The sequence below is a fragment of the Oratosquilla oratoria genome, chromosome 16 (genome assembly GCF_046742065.1).
Source record: "Oratosquilla oratoria isolate Oo_2021 chromosome 16, ASM4674206v1, whole genome shotgun sequence".
Taxonomy (NCBI): domain Eukaryota; kingdom Metazoa; phylum Arthropoda; class Malacostraca; order Stomatopoda; family Squillidae; genus Oratosquilla; species Oratosquilla oratoria.
This window is the reverse complement of record NC_134792.1, coordinates 39474901-39497400: the sequence shown is the minus strand read 5'-3', so window position 1 is coordinate 39497400 and position 22500 is coordinate 39474901. Positions and strand designations below refer to the sequence as shown.

The window sequence follows — 22500 nt, the reverse complement described above, 5'->3', positions numbered from 1 at the left end:
AGAATATATGGAAAGAAACCTATTAGTTTTAGGTTAGAAATGAATTAAGATTTGTACAACTTCTATCTGGTAAGATCTAGAATTCGTTGGAGACTGAGTGTTGTTCTTTTAGTATCATTTATGTATTAACTCATCGATTAATTATCTATTAACTCATTTACTTACTTAAGTATTTGCTTATTTCTTTATTTGTTTATTCATTTGTATATTTACTCATATATTTGTTTATCTATTAGTTTATGTATTTAGTTGAATATTTATCTATATTCTATTACGTCATCTATCTATTGATTGATTGATTTACTTATTTATTTATCTATTCTTTTTTATTTACTCTTTCGTTTATATATCTATTTATTTACTTATTTATCTATCTTTTATTTACCTATTTGTTCATCTATCTATTAATTGATTTATTCATCCATTTATCTACTTATCTATGAATTTATTTATGTCCATATTTTATTATTTTCTTATTTGCTTATTTTTGTGAAAAGACGAGCTACTGAAGGAGGGGCAGAGAGACAAGAAAGGGTGAAGAACCTCTGTCCTGGAGGAGGAGGAGGAGGAGGAGGACGAGAAGGAGGAGATGAAGGAGGAGGAGGAGGAGGAGGAGGAGGAGGAGGAGGAGGAGGAGGAGAAGGACGAGGAGAGAAATCATTGCCCTCAGAAGGAGGACGGTAAGCCTTGAAGACTCCTCCGTCAAGGCCAGCTGATAAAAAAAAAAGAAAAAAAAGAGAGGAGAAGGCCAGCAAGACCAAGGGAATGCCGAACTAAATATAAACCAGATGGACACGATGGACGACCTCGCAAGGAGGCCCTCCTGGAACTCGAATTTATGATGTTCCTCGTAGTTTTATTCAAATTCGTGACATCATGAAAAAAGAAATTATGTTAATTTTTCCCAGACCTTTTCTCAGACTCCCAGAGCCACCTAAAATCGTCTGGTATTAGCCAGAATAGAATTATTAAATGTGCCAGCAAATTACCCAAGGCCCCCTAAGGAAGTGAACACGATACTGCAGGAATATTTCAGTTGATTTAAATTGCCTGTCTGAGTTTCTTCCTCTGATTTTTTTTCTTTTCGTATACTCCTCTTCTAACACACACTATGGATGGGAAATGCTAACCAGAACAAACATATTAAAGTAACCACATTTTGTGAATTGGAAATTCTAGTCCAGCTGATTCATGAATGAAATGCTCATTTCATGTCACTGAAATCGTCTAGCGTTATCAAGAACAACATCCTTAAATGAAGGTGACACTCGTACTTTGGTCGTAGATGCCGCCAGGCCTCTTTGTGGCACATACTCCCTCCCCATCTCACCTTCTGCATCCATACCGTAGCCAAAGCCTGGATGGCTCTTGGTATGGAAACCAGAAAAAGTGCACACAATAAAAAAGAAAGAAAGAAAGGAGGAGAAGGAGGAAGAGGAGGAGGAGGAGAGAAGAGAGGGAATGATAGCCCAGACCCGGATCTACAAATCTCACCCAATATAACATTTGTTTAAATTCATAAGATGTTCTTCTTTTATTTTCTTTTTCGGGATACTTCAGTCCTGCAGCTCCTCAGACGTATTTTGAAAGACTCCTGTGTACTCTGGATTCTACAGAAAAATTGGAAACAAAAAGACATGCATCGACTGAAGGCAGAACTTACGGTTAGTAGACTTCTTTCTTGTGTATCTGGGTCCTTCTCTGAGATATGACGGAGCACCGATAAAGTGATAAGAGATAAGACACAAAGATGGAAAATCACAAGTGGAAATTTCCTTGAAAGGCGAGCTCACCCTCTTCTCTACCGAGGAGGGTGCCACGGAGTTGAATGAAATAGCCTGGCGGCAGTTTGAACAAGAGGAAAAGTACTATCAGGTATGGAAAGGGTTAGATAGGATATGATCTGAATAAAATAGTCTAGCGGCAACCATAATGACAATGTAAACGCTACTGGTTCGGATGAGATAAGGAACAGGACTCAGTAGGGAGGGGAAGGGAGAAGAAAGGAAGAGGTGGAGGAAATATAAGAAAACCAGGAAGATGATAACGGAGGAAAACTGAGGGTGGAGGAGGAGGAGGAGGAGGAGGAGGATGGAGACAGAAAAAGCATTGGAGGAATATTAATGGAAAGAGTGGAGGAGGACTGACAAAAGGAAGTTATCGGTGATGCAAGCTGAGGTTGAAAAGGAGTTTATGACAATAAGACACATACATTCATCAAAAAATAATAGTGAAAAGAATGCCAAGTGATATTATTCCATTGTAATAAAAGAAGTTTGTAACAATAAGGTTTGTGTATATTCTTAAGAAAATAACAGTAATCACCCTAACGCAATAGTATGACGTAATGTAATCAAACTTTCAAACATCCTGGACAGGCCCCCACATGTCACAGCTACTGGAGATATTTGTCACAATAAGGAAATCGTTAATTAGGCTTAGGACAAAATGACACTCCGGCAGAAGGTCACCAGGTGAGCCACACGATGCCCTTCGCAATGGTACAAAGTGACAATGTGTCCACCCTCTCCTAACCTTCCTCCTCCTCCTCCTCCTCCTCCTCCTCCTCCTCCTCCTCTTCCTCCTCTTCGTTTACTCTTCGACGCAGTGGTACTACTGATTTTTTCTTCTGGATTTTTTATGTATATTCTTTTTTTTAACCCACTGAGGATAGGAAATCCAAGTTAACAAAAGAAAATGATCAAAATAACCACTTGTCTAGAAAGAGTTTATTCCTGTGAACACTGTGAACACTATATGCCCAAAACTCAGGCATAACAAAAGAAAATGATCAAAATAACCACTTGTCTAGAAAGAGTTTATTCCTGTGAACACTGTGAACACTATATGCCCAAAACTCAGGCATAAACAGAATAAGACCATCTGGCGTTAGACATGAAAATATATTACATAACCGGTTAAAATGGTCAGTGATTAAAAAGAGGTGTCTATCCCCTTTCGTAGCGGGTGCCCGTTTTTTTTTATTTTTTTATTTTTTTATTTTGGCTCCCAACCAGATTATTATATTAATTTCCGTGGTACCCTATCCTAAGAGAATTTTAAATCCCATACCAGAAGGAACAAGACCAGTAGGAAGACCAAGAAGAAGATGGATCGAAGGGGTGGGTGAGGCTTTAAATAGGAGAGGAACAAACTTGGATGAGGTGTCACGGAATCAAATATTCATGGATATAACGGAGTGGCAGAGAATTGTAAACGAGGCACCGGCAGCTAACAGGATATGACCTAACAGGTGTCTGATGAGAAGAAGGTGAGAAGGTACCCTCCCGGTAGCAAAAGGAATGGAAGCAGACTCTATGAACCCCTTCCGTACCGGGTGCCACTTTTCCTGTTGTCCTGACTGGTGCCAGATTATTTTATTCATCTCCGTGACGCCCCAACGACAGAAAAAGGATTAAATCTCCTACATAAGAGTCACGATAACGACACACTTCGGATAAGTTTTTATCAAGGCTTAGATTAAAAGACATAAGTTCTGTACCCTGAATGAGACTGGCGAAGGCTTGGATAAGGCCTGGATAAGGTTGAGTAAAGTCTGAACTAAGGGCTCTGTCAAGGCCTGACTGTGGCCGCAGAGGGCCGACCAGGCTGAATAGATAGGGAACAAGGGCCGAGGGCGAGCTGGGCCTCGAGTGTGAGGTCGTCCTTCATGGCGACATCAAAGACTTCTCTGTGAGCAAATCAACACACTTAAGAATGTGGGGGTTGCGCGTGGGTGCACACGCACGTGTTTGTCAGCCTGTGTGTGTGTGTGTGTGTGTGTGTGTGTGTGTGTGTGTGTGTGTGTGTGTGCACGTGGTCTGCATACGTGTGGTGTGTGCATGTGTGTGTGTGTGTGTGTGTGTGTGTGTGTGTGTGTGTGTGTGTGTGTGTGTGCATAGGTGTGGTGTGTGTATGTGTGAGTGCATGTGTATGTGTGTGTGTGGTCTATGCGTGCGTGCGTGATGAGTGTGTGTGTGTGTGTGTGTGTGTGTGTGTGTGTGTGTGTGTGTGTGTGTGTGTGTGTGTGTGTGTGTGTGTGTGTGTGTTTGCATATGTGTGTGCGGATGCCTGTATGTGTAATGTGCCCAGATGTATATGTGTGTTTGTGTTCATGTAAAAAATTCGTATGCGTTTGCACGTTCGTGCTCTCGTGTATTCTTGTTGTGTATTTGTATAAAGCGCGGTTCACAGGAGCAATGTTTCGGCACCAAGTTCCCGTCTTCTCGGCAGCTTGGTGCCGAAACATCGCTAGTGTGAATCGCACTTAACCGTCTGTGGTGGGGAGAGATGAAGCTGTTTCATTCTTTTGTTGGTGAACGAGGAGTCTGGTAACTTGGTCCGAAGACCCCTGAAAGGAGCTTCCACCTCTCCCGAAGAGTTCTGCATCTGCCGTTTGATGGCTGTGGCCGCTTAGGTCAGGTCAGGTCAGCATGTCAGGTCATATCACAAGGGAGAACCGTAGAGGATTGAGGAGGAGTGTAATGCTGAGATCAGATTCGTTCCTAGGATTTGCTGAAGCGAAACTTCAGGGTTTGGTGAAAAAGGATGAGGAACTTGGGAGGTATCTTCCCCGTGGAAGGGTTTGCTGACATCAGCAGTCTTGGACGTGTGTGTGTGTGTGTATGTGTGTGTGTGTGTGTGTGTGTGTGTGTGCGTGTGTGCGTGTGTGTGTGTGCGCGCGCATTGGGGTTATATACAAGTGTGATTACAATCTATTTGTGTACGTTTGTATTTTTTGTGTAGGTTTGTGTCTATATGTGCTTGTATACATGCATGTGTATACGTGCGCGCGCGTGTATGTGATTCACCATGGATTCACCATTGTCTTGAATCACGTGTTAGATTCGTGATCGACAGTTATTTCCCTTTCGGAAGAGAGCTCAGAGCTCATATATGACTGATCTATGGGTAATGCTATGACCTTACACGCACACACCCACCCAACTACCTGCTCACGAGAGTTGGAGTAACGACTCGCAGCGTAGCGATACTGACATTATTTCGTGCGCGCGCGCGTGTGTGTGTGATATGCCGTTGGATCACGTGCTGGATTCAACAACTATCAAGTCCTCGAATGAGAGCTCAGGAATCCTATTCCCATCAATGGGTAATAATGACTTTTTCCACACATCAGACATCCATCCCCTTGCTCAAGGGTAACATTAACAACTTGGAGTTTTTTCTTTCATAGAAAAATTACAAAGTAATCGCGGCGCGAACTCTGTAGCATATATTGGTAGCCCAAGACGCTATCCATTACATAACACTACGTCGGTAAATTAAACGTGTGTGTGCATGTGTGTATATGTGGGTGTATGCATGTGTGTGTATGTATGTGTGTATGTATGTATATGTGTATGTGTGTATGTGCGTATGTGTATGTGTGTGTATGTGTGTATGTATGTGTCTGTGTGTGTGTGTATGTGTGTGTATATGTGTATGTGTGTGTGTGCGTGCGTGGTGTGCGTGCGTGGTGTGCGTGCGTGCGTGCATGTGTGTGTATGTGTGTGTGTATATGTGTGTGTGTGTGTGTGAAAGAGTGTGTGCATATATGCTTATGCAAGTTGCGTGTGTTTGTGCGCGCATGTATGCTTGATTACACGTGAGTTTGTATGTATGTGTCTCATATATTTGTATTTTATATGTGCATGTGCGTGAATGTATCTGTGCACATGTGCATTTGGATATATGTGTGTACATTTGTGCGTGCGTCTGTGTTTGTGTGTGCGTGTAAGTCAATTTTTGTGCTCGTATGTGTATGCTTGTATTTGTTATTGCTGTGTGTGTTTGTACGTGGTATGCTTTCTTGTGTGTGTGTGTGTGTGTGTGTGTGTGTGTGTGTGTGTGTGTGTGTGTGTGTGTGTGTGTGTGTGTATGTGTGTGTGTGTGTGTGTGTGTGTGTATGTGTGTTTGTGTGTATGTATTCACCATGGTCTTTGGATCACGTGTTGGACTCGTGATCGACAGCTATTTTCCTCCTGAAAGAGAGCTCAGAGCTCGTATGACACATCTGTAGGTAATACTGCGACCTTACATGCACACACACCCACAACTCCCCGCCCACGAGAGTTGGAGTAACGACTCGAAGCGTAGCGATACTGAAATAATTTCTGCCCTGGGCAGGATTCGAGGCCGGACCGCCGTAGTGACAATCGGAGACTACCAACCGCGCCACAGAGAGAGAGAGAAAGAGAGAGAGAGAGAGAGAGAGAGAGAGAGAGAGAGAGAGAGAGAGTGTGTGTGTGTGTGTGTGTGTTATCTAAGTTTACAGCAGCAAGTCAAACCTTATAAAATATCTCCTCTTATCTTTATTTTTTCTCAGTTCAAACTTAATCAGTAGTTTATTTTGAACTCTGAATATTTTGAGTGTATACCATCATTTCAATGGATATATGGTCAACCACATTGGTGTGCATTGTACTGTATACATAGGCATCAACAGTCCTACTCTGTAATAATAAGACTTCAAGAGAAGCCAGTAGCTTGTTTCTACTTCACATGTGGGGAGATTGGGAAAGAACAACGAAGTACTTGTTAGTTATCTAACAACGCGTTTTTTTTTTCATTTTCAAGAGTTGAGTCACATAACCCCAACTTTATTCAAGGGTTGAGTCACATAACCCCGACGTTAAGTTCTCATGCACTCGTTGAAGAACCTCTCATACAAAGGATATAGTCACTTTAGTGCTGATTCTGCATCAGATCTGTGCAAGTGGTTGCAAGGATAAAAAAAAAGGTATTGGGCGCCCTACTGTGATGTGTGTGTGTGTGTGTGTGTGTGTGTGTGTGTGTGTGTGTGTGTGTGTGTGTGTGTGTGTGTGTGTGTGTGTGTGTGTGTGTGTGTGTGTGTGTGTGTGTGTGAGTGTGTGAGTGTGTTTTACCTAGTTGTATCTTACGGTAAGGGGAGCTACGTTCGTGGTGTCCCGTCTTTGTATCTCGAAGTGTCTAGTTCGTGTGTGTGTGTGGTGTGTGTGTGTTTATGTGTGCGTGCGTGTGTGTGTGTATTTACGTGATTATGTTATACAGGGTAAAAGCTATGGTAGTTGGGTACGTCTCTGTTCCCGTCGGTCAAACTTGGCTTAGAAGTTGCTTATGTTCCCTGAATGTACTCTTAATTCTCCCTTGTTGTTCCCCGAATCAGTGCATCTGTATGGAAGACGGTATTTCTTAATATTCTTCAAAGACTATCTTTTATTTTTTTCCATGTTCTCTAGTTTTTCTCTTGTACAACAGTAAGAAGTCTTCTTGTCAACTATTTGCTCTATATCTATTCTGGACACTTGTAATATCAACTCTGTCTTTCTCTTTTTTCTGTTGGCAGTCTTGTTTCATTTTTTCTATTTTCTTTCAGCTAGGCTGGGAACCATTTCGGTTATTAATCCTTGATTTTACTTTCATATCTTTGTTTTTGTGGACACTATTACTGTAGTATATTCCAGTCAAGAGTGAATCAGGTTTGCGATTCTTTTCCTCATCATGTTCTTGTCCAAGTAGTGGAAGGCTACTTTATGCTTACTAAAATTTCACAAATTTCCCTGCAATCTTCTTGATATATTTTCCTGTGAATTTTTTTTCAGTACTAACGTTTACAGTTCTTATTCCTCCTTCGCTTTTGTAATTCCATTTCCAATATCTGCATTGTTGCACTGAAAGTAATTTTTACCTTTTGGCTTCATACGTATGTCCTGTGACATCTGAGCAATAATTTTTATCTTTTGTTGTCATACCAACATTCACAGGTCGCTTTTGTAATTCCCCTATTTCCCAATTTAAAGTTTAATGACTGCCTACATTACTTTTGTCCACTTCCAATATCCTGCATTGTTGCATTGAAAGTAATTTTTCACTTCTGACTTCAAACGTATGTCCTGTAACATCTAAGCAATAACTTTTATTTTTTGTTGTCATCGTGATTTTGCCATCATCAAAAATATATATTGTTGTAACTGTTTGTTACATTCGCCATCAATTTAACGTAGATTAAGAAAACTGGTGCCAATAGCGATTCCTGTGGGACACCACTAGATACTTCCAATCCGACAGTCTATTCTTCATTATTGTCCACAATAAAAAAAAATTCAAGTTCTTCATTCATACCAGCGGATTCCATTTAAGCCATGTATATTCTAATTTCCATGTCAGTCTTTTGTGAGATACCGTATCAAATGTTTTCTCTAGGTTTAATTATACACCCACTCATTTCTTTCTTGAATTACATCGATTACTCTTGAGAAACTCAACAAGTCTGAAACATGTGACCGTCCTTTGTGAAATCAAATTGCTTATATGCCAAGATCTTCCCCTCTTCCAAATATTTAGTCTATCTGTCTTTCGCAATGTTCTCATGCATTTTAGCTGTCATTCTGGTCAAGGGCATTGGTCTATAATCTAGGAGTACCTCCTTATTTCCTTTTTTTCATAAATTGTTCCAACTTTGTCCTGTTTTTTTTTCACTCTCCCTTTTTCTATTGAACATACAACTAGCTCACGAATTTTACCAACCAATTGTTCTCTAGATTCTTTGATTATCTAATTAAGGATCTTATCAAACCCCGGGCTTCTCTCCAAACCAGGTTTTGTGTTTGTCGCGTGTTGATTTTTACCCCCATTCAATACCGTGTTTTTATTTGTTCCTTCCTCCTTTATAAAGCCAATTTCCTCGGCAGATACATCTATCTTCATAGACTGTTCCAAGTACTTTTAACTTGGCGATTCAATCCTTGCGTCTAAATTCATTGTTAACAACTCTAAAGAACACCTTTGGTTCATCTTTACGTGTGTCGATAACATCTGATTTTTTACTTGGCAGCAAATCTAATCTGGATGGCGTGTTATCTCATCTTACCATTGTCGTTTCTTTGACCCATTATGCCATTGCGCTGTCCATTGCTATATTTATCAGTGTATTGCCTAACGATTTTCCTCTTCTATTAGCTGCTCACCCCTAGCGCACCTCACCACAAAGTCTCGCATCAGGGTCATGTTGTCACTAAAATCCCTAGAATATTGACAATATAAAACTTATGTAGTCAATATCCCACAATATCCCATACGGGACTTTTTCTACATAAGAGGAGCTGACAACCGTCGATTGCTCCCCTCCTGCCGCTACAAACGGGAAACATATAAACAGTCCCACGTTAAAACAAAGCGGGCAACAGTCTAAAGTTTCTTCCCAAAGAGATCGGAAGGGGAGATCCTGGGAATGATTACCAGCTACTTTGGAATAACGGCTTTCCAGTAAATGAAATCAGGTGAAAGAAACATTTACTATTATCTTCTTTCCTATTATCACACCTTGTTCCTTTTCGCCTGTCTCTTCTCCACAAACTGTATTTCTCAATCAGATGCCTGGAAATTCATAACTTTTTTTCATCCCTGTCTCACCTCCACAAACTGTATTCTTAATCAGATGACTGGCAATTCATGTTTTTCATATTTGTCTCACCTCCACAAACTATTTTCAATCAGATGCTTGGAAATTCACATTTTTTTTATCTCTGTCTCTCCTCCACGAACTGTATTGTTAATCAGATGCCTGGAAATTCATAATTTTTTTCATCTCTGTCTCACCTCCACAAACTGTATTCTTAATCAGATGCCTGGAAATTCATATTTTTTCATATTTGTCTCACTTCCACAAACTATTCTCAATCAGATGCCTGGAAATTCACATATTTTTCATCTCTGTCTCACCTCCACAAACTGTATTCTTAATCAGATGCCTGGAAATTCATATTTTTTCATATTTGTCTCACTTCCACAAACTATTCTCAATCAGATGCCTGGAAATTCACATATTTTTCATCTCTGTCTCACCTCCACAAACTGTATTCTTAATCAGACGCCTGGAAATTCATAATTTTTTCATATTTGTCTCACTTCCACAAACTATTCTCAATCAGATGCCTGGAAATTCACATATTTTTCATCTCTGTCTCACCTCCACAAACTGTATTCTTAATCAGATGCCTGGAAATTCATATTTTTTCATCTTTGTCTCACTTCCACAAACTATTCTCAATCAGATGCCTGGAAATTCACATATTTTTCATCTCTGTCTCTCCTCCACGAACTGTATTCTTAATCAGATGTCTGGAAATTCATAATATTTTTCATCCCATTCTTAATCAGATGTCTGGAAATTCATAATATTTTTCATCATCCCTATCTCTCCTCCACAAACTGTATTTCTCAATCAGATGCCTGGAAATTCATAAATTTTTTCATCCCCGTCTCTCCTCCACAAACTGTATTTCTCAATCAGATGCCTGGAAATTAACTTTTTTTCGTCTAATTTGTTCTCAACAAGACACATTATATCCGGTTCTTCCTCTTTCAAATATTTTTTTATTCCTAACATAGCTGATATTAAGCCCTGTGTATTGGTATATGCCATTTTCAAACTCTGCATTATCTATTATTTTTTTCTTTTTTTATCTTCTTCTTTCCTTAGACACAATTTCCTCAGTTTCTGCTCTGTCACTCTCTTATGAAACTCTGCCTTGTCTTCCATCAACATTTTTTTTGTCTTACATGCATTAACTCATTCCTTGGCTTTTGTCCTTTCATTCTTTCATGTATCTCTTCTTCTCCAAACATTAAACCTGTCTTCATCTGTCGATTTCTATGTCCTACTGATTACCTAACCTAAACACTTGTTCAACCTCTTCTTGCAAAATTATTGTCCATAACTATTAATACTATATTTTTGAATTTAACAATTATTTTTTCTTCCATTTTTTATTAATGTGATTCTCTTTCAACCCTAAAGCTATAATTCACATTTTCTTCCTTTATGTGCTGCACTATATCTTCTTTTAATATAACCTTTTGTTCTATACGCCTTCTTACTCCCTCTCTATACATCTCATATAGTTCATTCTCTATTTCTACCTTATTCCTCTGTCTTTCATTGCGCGCGCATACGTGTGTGTGTGTGTGTGTGTGTGTGTGTGTGTGTGTGTGTGTGTGTGTGTGTGTGTGTGTGTGTGTGTATGTATGTTTGTGTGCGTGTATGCATGTGCCCACACGCGGACGTGTATGTACACGCACGTATTCACTCACGTTGATGTATTTTTCCGTATCTTTAAAAATGCCTGAACGTGACTAGACTGATCAAAACCCGTATTCATTGCCGGAGACCGATCGTGTCATTTCCTTGCAAACGACCGTGCAACTTCATCCAACTCCGTTGCAACCGAGAGGGCTCCACGGAGATGAATAAAATCACCTGACGACAGACAAAACCAAGCGAAAAGTGTAACCAGGAACGGAAGGGGTTAGATTTGTGAACATAAAGGAATGTTTTCAATGCCGTCTCCTGTATGGTCACCTTATAATCAAATCGGAGGATTTGCTAGCATAAGCTTGGATAGGAATCTCGAAATGACCTTGATTATAGAGAAAAATGTCTCGAAGATGCTCCCTTAAAAAAAAAAAAAAAAAAAAAAAAAAAAACAAAAAAAAAAAAAAAAAAAAAAAAAAAACAGAAAGTTGTATCACGTGACACTATGCCAATACTGTGATGAGGTGCTGTTTCGTGGATCCTGCATTTTTAGAAGAAGGCATTGGAATGAAGTGTATAAGAATAATACTGGATTTCACTTCATATCTATTTGGTATCTTAAGGAGTTCCTTACAGATCAAGATCATTAAAGATGACTTGGGAGCTTGGAGAGCTAAAGAAATCAGTTTATCTAAGATCCATCATTAAAAAAAAACGTATTTCTTTTTTAATTTTTATTTTCACTATCCTGATGTCACAGTTTCTGTGCTTTATGTTCTGTTTTCAAACTCGTTCATAATACATTAGCACTCTTCCAGCTAGTCATTTCTTTATTTGTTTTAATTTCAGTGTGGGAATAGCAACACCGGCGCAATATCATCAAAGTGGACAAAAGCCTTCACCAAGCAAGCGGCCTAGGCGACAACGTGTGTTGGTTACCCTAAAGTCTCCCAGCATCAACAAGACAACCCCATTACTCGACATTTATATGACGTATATTTTTTTCTCTCTATCAACGAAAGAGAGAAAGAAATAGAGAGAGAGAGAGAGAGAGAGAGAGAGAGAGAGAGAGAGAGAGAGAGAGAGAGAGAGAGAGAGAGAGAGAGAGAGAGAGAGAGAGAGAGAGAGAGAGAGAGAGAGAGAGAGAGAGAGAGAGAGAGAGAGAGAGAGAGAGAGAGAGAGAGAGAGAGAGAGAGAGAGAGAGAGAGAGAGAGAGAGAGAGAGAAATGAGGTCACAGAGATGCCATACAACTTTCTTGTCTCCAACTCTCTGTGCCTGAAGGCGCTGATTAACCTGAGGGTAGTACCCGGCGAAAGAGCTCTTCTCTTCGGCCACAGGTTTATTATATAAGTTTATACTTCTCTCGCACCCCTCACCCCCACTCTCTCTCTCTTTCTCTCTCTCTATATCTCTCTCTTTCTTTCTCTCTCCTCCTTGCAATCTCTCCTCCAGTTGCTTTACTCTACCTGTCACTTTCTTATCTTTATTAGTAAAACACGAACAATGAAGAGTTATCTTGAGAAATAATGCAGAGTTATAAGTTCGTATATGGTAGAGAGAGTGCAAGAGATAGACGTGAATGGAGAGAGGTGTGAACGGATGGAAGGATGAGGAGGGTGGTCGTTATACGGTCAAAAGGTGAGGGTAAAACAGCTCCAGCCGTCTGCCCCCTGCTGTGGAATAGCTGTGCCTCACTGCACAGCATTTGATCTAAACAGTGTGACGAAAGTTAGGGTTACCCCTCATATACATACATATATATATATATATATATATATATATATATATATATATATATATATATATATATGTGTGTGTGTGTGTGTGTGTGTGTGTGTGTGTGTATTCATATATACATACATACTTTTCAATAAGAACCCCCTGTGTTGGATAAGAATAAATGAAATAGATGATATCCATATATTTCGATCACGGACTGTGATCCTCTTCAGTGGAATACAGAGTAGTGGAGCAAAAGGCATGTCTTATATACAGAAAAAGAAGAAGGAACATGGGCAGGGCTCAAGTGGCGTCTAATGCTTTGTGTGTGTGTATGTGTGTGTGTGTGTGTGTGTGTGTGTGTGTGTGTGTGTGTGTGTGTGTGTGTGTGTGTGTGTGTGTGTGTGTGTGTGTGTGAAAACGTGTGTTATCTGTAGACACCACGAAATATGTGGATATCATCTATTTCATTTCTTCTTATCCAACACAGTGGGTTCTTGTTGAAATTTACGAATGTGTTACGACATTACTTTGTAGTTATACATACATACATACATACATACATATATACATGCACACACACACACACACACACACACACACACACACACACACACACACACACACACACACACACACACACACACACACACACACACACACACACACACACACACACACACACACACACACACACACACACACACACACACATATATATATATATATATATATATACTGTGTATACATTAGGCATACTTTAGTAACAATGATTGTTGCCTTGAGTTTCAATGTCTGTAAATGCGTTGTCTCACAGTGACTGGCAATGGTCCGCAAACCCTTCCATAGATTAGCCCCCCCCCAAAAAATAGGGGTGTTTTCAATATTGTATTAGTGTGCCGTCTTTCTATGTAACCAGCTTATAGTAATAAGGGGAGGCGAGCAACCGGGGATTGTCAGCTCTCCTTAATGGATAAGGTGAAGGAAATGCAGTCGTTCGAAGTTAATAGAGACCGAGTACTGCCACCTCTCTTCTAGATGGAGGTGAGGGTGTTGACTGGTTTTGGAGACGGACGGCAGGGAGATGATCCTCTCAGACGTCTGTCTCGCAGACCAACACTTGTAAGCACTCGTATACGCGCAGGGAGATGATCCTCTCAGACGTCTGTCTCGCAGACCAACACTTGCAAGCACTCGTATACGCGCCTTCGTAATAAACACTAGCACTTGTCATTATTAAGGTAATTCATACTTGGAACAAATACAGAAAGATAAAACAAAGGTTCTGCTTATTTCGGTCTCTGTTCTGAGTTGGAACATTGTGAGAAGTTGGGGAAGGAGAGGGTGAGAGTTTGGTTAAGGTTCGAGTTTATTCCAGACTAAGATCTCACTGAACTTTTGATACTAAATTTCTCAAGAATAAAAATTGGCTCGAGACACTTGTCACAGTGTTTCAGCACATATATATGTACATATATATGGATCCCAATGCCGGATATTCTCCTTTTTGGTTGGGGATAGCCTCTACTATAACAACGTTTGGGAGAGCGTCAGTTTTAGAATCTGCGACCGACTATGCTTAAACTGTACATCTATAATGGGTGAGCTTTAAGTTGCATCTGTACACATGTTGCGTGTGCGTGTGCACACGTTCGTACCCACGTGACGTAACTGCAACCTGATGCAGAGGACGAGGTAAACACGAAATAGTCGATGAAACCCGACTGGTCGGGCCAGGTTGGGGTTTCGAGTGTGGAGGAGGAGGAGGAGGAGGAGGAGGAGGAGGAGGCGGAGGAGAAGGAGGAGGAGGTGGAGGAGGAGGAGGAGGAGGGGAGAGAGAAGAGGGAGGAGGAGAGTAGAAGGAGGAGAGGGATAGGGAGGGGGTAGAAGAGGGCAAATATAGAGGAGAAGGAGAGGATAGGCAAGGGTAAAGGGTAAGGATAACTTGAATTTCCTTAAGATTTTGGTCTTCGAGAAGAAGGGGAGCTCTTCTTGCGATGAATTCGGGACGTTTTGAACATTAGGTCGTGGACACTTCCAGGAAAAGTAATTTAAGTTCTAAGCTAAGCTAAACTAACCTGACCTTATCTAACCTGATCTAAATTAATGTAATCTAATATAACCTAGATTATCCTAACCTAATCTAAATTAACCTAACAAGATCTAACAAAAAAATTCCTAGCCCATTGTGACTTCTTTTTATACTTCTTTCTTATGACTTTTTCCGTTCACGTAGTAGCCACTGTAGATTAACTTGGCGACCCGTATTTTTACATTGGTTGTGGGTTTTTTCCATATCTACGAAAAGACAGGGTTACCAACCACACCAGCATGTGTACCAACCTATGCACAGTTCATCACTCAGCACTAAAATGACACCAATACAAAATCGGCCTGGTAACAGAAACCATTTCCCCTAGATGTAGTCGATCACGAGTCCAGCACGTGATCCAAGAGCATGGTGAATCACACAACTCGGACAACACTACAGACTTTCTTATCTGACTGACCTGAGGTCCTGTTCGGTGACCGTGGTCGGTTGTCTCGGGGCGGTGGCTCTTCTGCAAGAGAAATGCGAGGCTACAGGTTGATTGTGCAGGAATCTAACTCTGAAGTGGTTTGAAAATTGTTCCAAAATAATGAAAAAGTTCACACACACACACACACACACACACACACACACACACACACACACACACACACACACACACACACACACACACACACACACACACACACACACACACACACAAACGAAACACACACACACACACACACACACACACACACACACACACACACACACACACACACACACACACACACACACACACACACACACACACACACACACACACACACTCACTCACACACACACAAAGACAGTTACAGAAGAGACCTGAAAAAGAACAGCTTTCTCCACAGTGTTGGATATATGGATCAAACTAGACGAAACACTAGTGTGTTGAAATCAAACACACACACACACACACACACACACACACACACACACACACACACACACACACACACACACACACACACACACACACACACACACACACACACACGTACACATACACACGAATATGTTTGGGCATTCTGTGCCTGCAATACCATGGAGAAAACGAGAGAGTTGGCACTAGAGTTTCTGTTTATACATTTTCCTTGTGTTGTACAGTGGCGGCTCGCCGTGGGATAGAACGAGGGCGACTGTAAACGACGACACCGTGTCAACACGCACAGCATTCCGTGGAAACAAAGCCGCTGTAGTTCTTGAGACTGTTGCGCTTTTTGACACTGTGTCCCATATGTCCACAGTTCCTCCATCTCATATAACCACGAACCATGTGTGTGTGTGTGATTCACCATGGTCTTTGGATCACGTGCTGGACTCGTGATCGACAGCTATTACCCTCCCGGTAGAGCTCAGAGCTCATATATGACCAATATATGGGTACTGCTGTGACCTTACACGCATACACACACAACTCCCCGCCCACGAGCGTTGGAGTAACGACTCGCACCGCAGCGATACTGAAATTATTTCAGCCCTGGGCGGGATTCGAACTCGGACCACTGTAGCGGCAGTTGCGAACGCTACCACTGCGCCGTTATGTTGCTGATGTATATGTGTGGAACAAACTAGACCAAACAATAGAGAGAGAGATTCATCATGTTCCAAGATCGCGTGTTGGACTCGTGATCGACTGCTATTACCCTTTCGGTTGAGAGCTCAGAGCTCATATATGGCCCGACCTGGGTAATACTGTGTGTGTGTGTGTGTGTGTGTATGTGATTCACCATGGTCTTGGATCACGTGTCAGACTCGTGATCGACATGTATTAACCTCCCGGATGAGAGCTCAGAGCTCGTATGACCGATCTATGGGTAATACTGTGACCTTACACGCACACACACACCCAACCCCCCGCCCACGAGAGTTGGAGTAACACCCCGCAGCGCAGAGATACTGAAATTATTTCAGCCCTGGGCGGGATTCGAACCCGGACCGCCGTAGTGGCAGGCAGGAACTCTAACCACTGCGCCACGAGGTGTGAGTGTGTGTGTGTGTGTGTGTGTTTGTGTGTGTGTATGCGTTTGTGATCCTGGTTCTGTATACATGGATGTACATTAATGTACCCAGTCATGTCTCTGAAAGAGAGAAATAGAGAGATAGAGAGGGGGAGGGGGAGGGGGAGAGAAAGAGAGATAGAGAGAGAGAGAGGGAAGAGAGAGAGAGAGAGAGAGAGAGAGAGAGAGAGAGAGAGAGAGAGAGAGAGAGAGAGAGAGAGAGAGAGAGAGAGAGAGAGAGAGAGAGAGAGAGAGAGAGAGAGGTGGAAAGAGAGCATGTCTGACACACAAAAAAAAAAATATTTGCTTTGAAGAGTATATCTGAGATCACGTAGCCAGCGGATCGTATTTCGGACCAAGCCGCCGGCTGTTGCAAAGCATTGGGCCAAAGCCTAGCCCACAGCGTCTGCTTACGCGCAGGAGGCGGGGCTTACTCAGTGACGTCACATCGCCCCATCCCAAGACGGCATTACAGAAAGTCTGAGCCAAAGTCAGTCCACGCGCAGGGAGGCGGGGCTTACTCAGTGACGTCACATCGCCCCATCCCAAGACGGCATTACAGAAAGTCTGAGTCAAAGTCAGTCCACGCGCAGGGAGGCGGGGCTTACTCAGTGACGTCAGATCGCTGTTTCCCGAGACAAAACGAAATGACATCATATCGACTCCGAAGATATATTTATGCAATGAAACCTGACTGCATACTTCGATCACTGCTGTGGGCCCGCTGGCGTGCCACAGCAATCGGTTCTGTGAAATGTAACCACACTGGAACCAGTACCGCATCACAGGATTGATCCTCTGGAGCTCCACAGCAGGCTACCTATCACCCCGGATAATACTATCGATGGTGAAAGTTGCTTTACCGTATAAGGGTGGGAGGGACATACGCCTTCTCCCCTCCCTCCCCTCCAGAGATTTCTTTCTACCCCTGCACTATAACCCACCTTCCTCCCTATCCAACTAACATAACCAACTCTCACTCTCTGTATCCTACTCTCACTCTCCTCCTACTCCAAGAACTAATTTCTCTTCGCTTTGGGAGCCGCCTGGGTCTTCGAGGATGTAAAAGGTATATAGAGAGGGCGAGGAGGTGAAGGAGGAGGAAAAGAGGAGGTGGAGTGGAGAAACAGGAGTAGGAGGAGGAGGAAAAGAATAGGAGGGAGAAGAAGAAGAGGGGAAGGAGGAGGAGAAGTTAAGGAAAGATATGAAGAAGAACAATTAGGAAGAGGAAGGGGAAGGGAGAAGTTAGAGTAGGGGATAAAGGAGGAGGAAAAGAGGAGGAGGGGGAAGAAGAGGACGAGGAGGTAGAGGAAGGGGATAATAGCAACGAGGAGGAGGGGGATAAGGAGGAAGGGTGAGTGACCGAGATATGGACAAGGAGAGGAGGATGTGCACTGTCACATATAGTTTTTTAGATTAAAGGTAAGAAATAAGATACTAAATTGACAACATCCTTGATCCTTTGAGTGCCTGTGCCTGTACTTGTGTGATTCACCATGGTCTTGGATCACGTGTTGGACTCGTGATCGACAGCTATTTCCCTTTCGGAGGAGAGCTCAGAGCTCATATATGAACAATCTATGGGTAATGCTGTGACCTTACAGTTGGAGTAACGACTCGCAGCGCAGCGATACTTATATTAATTCAGCCCTGAGCGGGATTCGAACCAGGACTGCCGTAGTGGTAGCCGGGAACTCTACCAACTGCGCCATGAGTCGTGTGTGTGTGTGTGTGTGGTCACGCAAGCGCAAGCGCATGCGTGTCTGTGTCTGTTCCTGTGTCCCCAGACAGCGGACCCTTCGCCTGGACTTGTTCCTGTGTGCACTTCAACTTCTGATCTAGAAAAAAAAAAAAAAAAAAGTCCCCCTTCCCCTGCCCCTGCAAGCCAAAGGATCCAAGGTCTTCAAAGACCCTGGACAAGAACATGTGCTTGTGATCCATTTCGTTACACAGTATTGTACTCTAGCGCAGTTTTAAACCGAAGTTGTCAAGTACCAAAGTCATGTTTTACACCTACCCACCCCTGTTCCCTTTTCTGTATTTCCTTCATCAAAAAGTCGAGACATGTTTTGAGTCGGCTATCCTCCTTTCGAAAGGTGGAAAAGTCTATTGCTATGTACATATTTCCCTTCATAAACCATCCCATTAATAGCACATAGACGACTACATACTACGTCATGTACCCTCTTCTTGAGCCTGGGCTGCCTCCTACCTGTGAGGCGACCCGGGCTTCTTCGCGCACGAAATTATAAAATGAAAGTTGGGTTCACCCGGGCGCGTTTTGCAGTGTAATGTGATTCTAATCTCCACTGCGGTTGTCCCCGAGCCAGGCCGGGACCCAGGGCAGGGGCGGGGTGTTGGTCGCTATAGAACAGTGGTCTTGTTCCTCAAGGTCCCCTTAGCCCCTGCTGATCCTCTTCCTACCAATCTTTGCATCCTTTTAAATTAAGCCATGGGCCGAAATCTATGCGATCGCTCTATAAGAAAATCCGTTGCAATTTTCGCGAGTTAACTTTAAATTCTTATGGGCACTTACTTTGGACGATAGTAATGCTAATATAAAACGTAAAGTTTCCCATATTTACATATGCACGTTAATTAACTGTAGCTAATTAAATATACGAATGAAAGTGTTAGGGTTTCTACAATCGGTGCTAGGTGGCTACTGCTCGCGTATCTTTAGCTTTTCTTCAACAATAAAACAGATCTGGCCGATCCGAGTGTGTTTCACGCCTAATGTATCAACACCCTAGTTAAACTTGACAGTCTATCCTCATCTACTACCAAAATTGACAAAAATTCCCACCAATTCAAATACACTCGTTGTTTTAATCTCTGTCACCAGGGGCTCAATTTTCCTAGCTAGCCCAGTCAGAGTAATCAAGGAAACGAGGAAATCTTATTTAAAGAAGTAATTAAATTGTAAAATTTAACTCGAATTTTTCTACTTCGTGCATAGGAATATTGAATACAAATCTTACATGGTATTGTCTAGTCTTCTCTAGGTCAATTAAGAATTAAATAGGTCAAAATTAGGAAATTAAAACTAAGTTTTTTATTTAGACTATACTGTGTTATCTGTATCAATTGTGATTACAGCCATAGCATAGGTCAATTAAGAATTAGATAAATCAAAATTAGGAAATTAAAAAAATATATATCGAGGTTATACTGTGTTATCTGTATCAGCTGAGACTACAATCACATTATCCACATTTATGCATTCCAGTTACTGACTTGTTCTTTATACTTCCTTAAAAAAATACCGAAATGATAATTTCTGATTGCAAGGTTCAGGGATTCTTTCAACTGATCATTCAGATAATTACACACATAAATCTATATATATTTACTATTGTGAGTCATTTCAAGTGAATACAACGTATATACACGAATTAAAAACAGTACATTTTCATGCTAATTCAGAGCTCATCATTAGATTTTGCAATATCGTCAGACTCATTGCTGTATATATTTTTATTCCCATCTTGAGAAGAGGAGTTGTTGTCATAATCTTTACATTGGCAAAGGTCAGTACTGGGCAATATTTTCTTCCTGCAAGAGCAAGTCTGATCATTGCATGAACTCTTGTGGCACACAGAACATGGTTACCTCAAGTGGAATTGGAGGACATAACATTCACACATTGCTGAGCACTACTCCATCTTCTAATTGCCAGTCATGACTTGAAGGATTAGGTGTTTTTATATTTTGTTCCAAACTTCTTCTGTAGATAGCAAACTGATACGATGTTCGTCTAGAATGAGATATTTGTAAACTCTTAAACTTTTAGATATGTTAGAACGTAAGAGTATTTATGATTTTTCACTGGGTCAATGCAACAATGATGATATATTTTGAGATTGTTACTGTAATTTTTGTAAACTCTTAAACTTTTAGATATGTTAGAACGTAAGAGTATTTATGATTTTTCACTGGGTCAATGCAACAATGATGATATATTTTGAGATTGTTACTGTAATTTTTGTAAAAGTATTCTTCAATGTATTTTCACGGTTGAAAAAATGTAATGAGAGTTACGGAGCTTTGATCTGGTTCCCTGATTGAAAAGAAACTTAAAATGTAGAATATCGACACTTCAAGTTAACCCCTAATATTCAGGAAACTATGAATATACCTAGGCCACTCTGCTTAGAAAGCATCTACAGTCCATCCGACGCCAAGTTATTCATTTTTGGTGAAAAGAAAAACTGACGACATGACGTCACGCCGAAAAATCAGGCTACCTTGAGTCATGAAAATCAGCCAGGGCTTCACATTCAAGGAGTTAATGATTACATATAAGCCGTAATGAAGCCTCATTTTTTTCAGAAAATGTCTCGCTAAGCCTACCGTGACAGGAGTCAAAGGTGACCTTGTAACTGTCCCTATCTGTCAAGGTTTACGAAGCGAGTAATGAGAAAACCTTCAGTTATTTTATCCTTATTCATTTAAAAACTATCTCATTCCAAGCAGGCACAGACAGCTTTAATAGTTCTTCTTTTCTAACGTCAAATATTTCTATTCAGCTGATAAGAACCTCAAGTTTTTTATAAAGAAGAACGATGGAATTGCCTCTGGCTGACTCAAGGCTCTCCACAGCTGAACTAATTTTCTTTTCACACCTCGGCTACTCCAGCACCGGAAAACAATGACTCATTCGACGCCAGTTCCCCTACTCCTCCTCTCCTACCCCTCTTCTTCCTACTCGTTGTCACGTCAAAGGTGGAGGTTCTACGTGGCATACAAAAAAAAAAAAAAAAAAAAAAAAAAAAAGTGAGCAGGGAAGGTCGTTCAAAGAATTAACGTCTGCGGTTTTTGAGTCTTTGTTTGTCGAGATCAATTGTTTCGCAGACCGAGACCTCCTCCAACTCTCCATTCTTCCCCTCCTCCTTCTCCTCCTCCTCCTCCTCTTCCTTCTCCTACTCCTCTTACTCTTACGCTTCTTTTTCTTTTTTCTCCACCGCTTCCTCCTCCTACTCACTCTTTCTTCTCCCCCCCTATTCGTCTTCTTCCTTCTCTTCTCGTGTCTTCCTAGTTTCGCTCTTCTTCCTAGTCCTCTTCTTCCTCCATATATCCGACCAGAATGGCCTTCGCTCATTCGCAAGATCTCTTGTTCTCGTCCTTCTTCCTTCTTTCCTTCGACTCAGACGGTCACACACCGGAACCGGCCGGCTAAATAGGGAATCATGTCATTCTCCCTGCAGAAAAAAAAAGAGTTCTTTGCATGCATGCGGAGTCTCGAAGTCGACGACGATAATGAGGACGACGACAAATTATTAGATCGGTGAAGAAAACACGATTTACTAAATAATTCTCTTGTTCCTGAGGGCATCGATGCCTTTTGAAAACATCCTAGAATTTAGAACATTAGAAATTACGAACAAAACATTTTTTTTTTTTTACAAATTGCATTCCATATGAAGGAAAAAGAACAATGGAAAACTATGAATTATAATAAATAAATACATAGATAAATAAATAGATAAATGAAAAATGAATTAAAAATTAAGATTGGTAGTAGTCCTCACCTCATCACTCCCGTCCTCACCTCTTCTCTGCCCACGACATTTGACCTCCAAGGCCTCCCAAGGGAATTAGTCGTGGGGTCTCAGGATGAATAACCAGCGTTAGGGTCTGCTGCATGACCATCACACAAAGCCTCCTTCAGGAAACACACGTGTAATGCCAGCAT

At 41.5% G+C, this 22500-nt stretch overlaps 1 pseudogene; it reads right to left on the bottom strand.

The window, feature by feature from the left end:
* LOC143033660 (uncharacterized) overlaps positions 1 to 22500 on the bottom strand; it is a 98182-nt pseudogene that overhangs the window by 45405 nt on the left and 30277 nt on the right.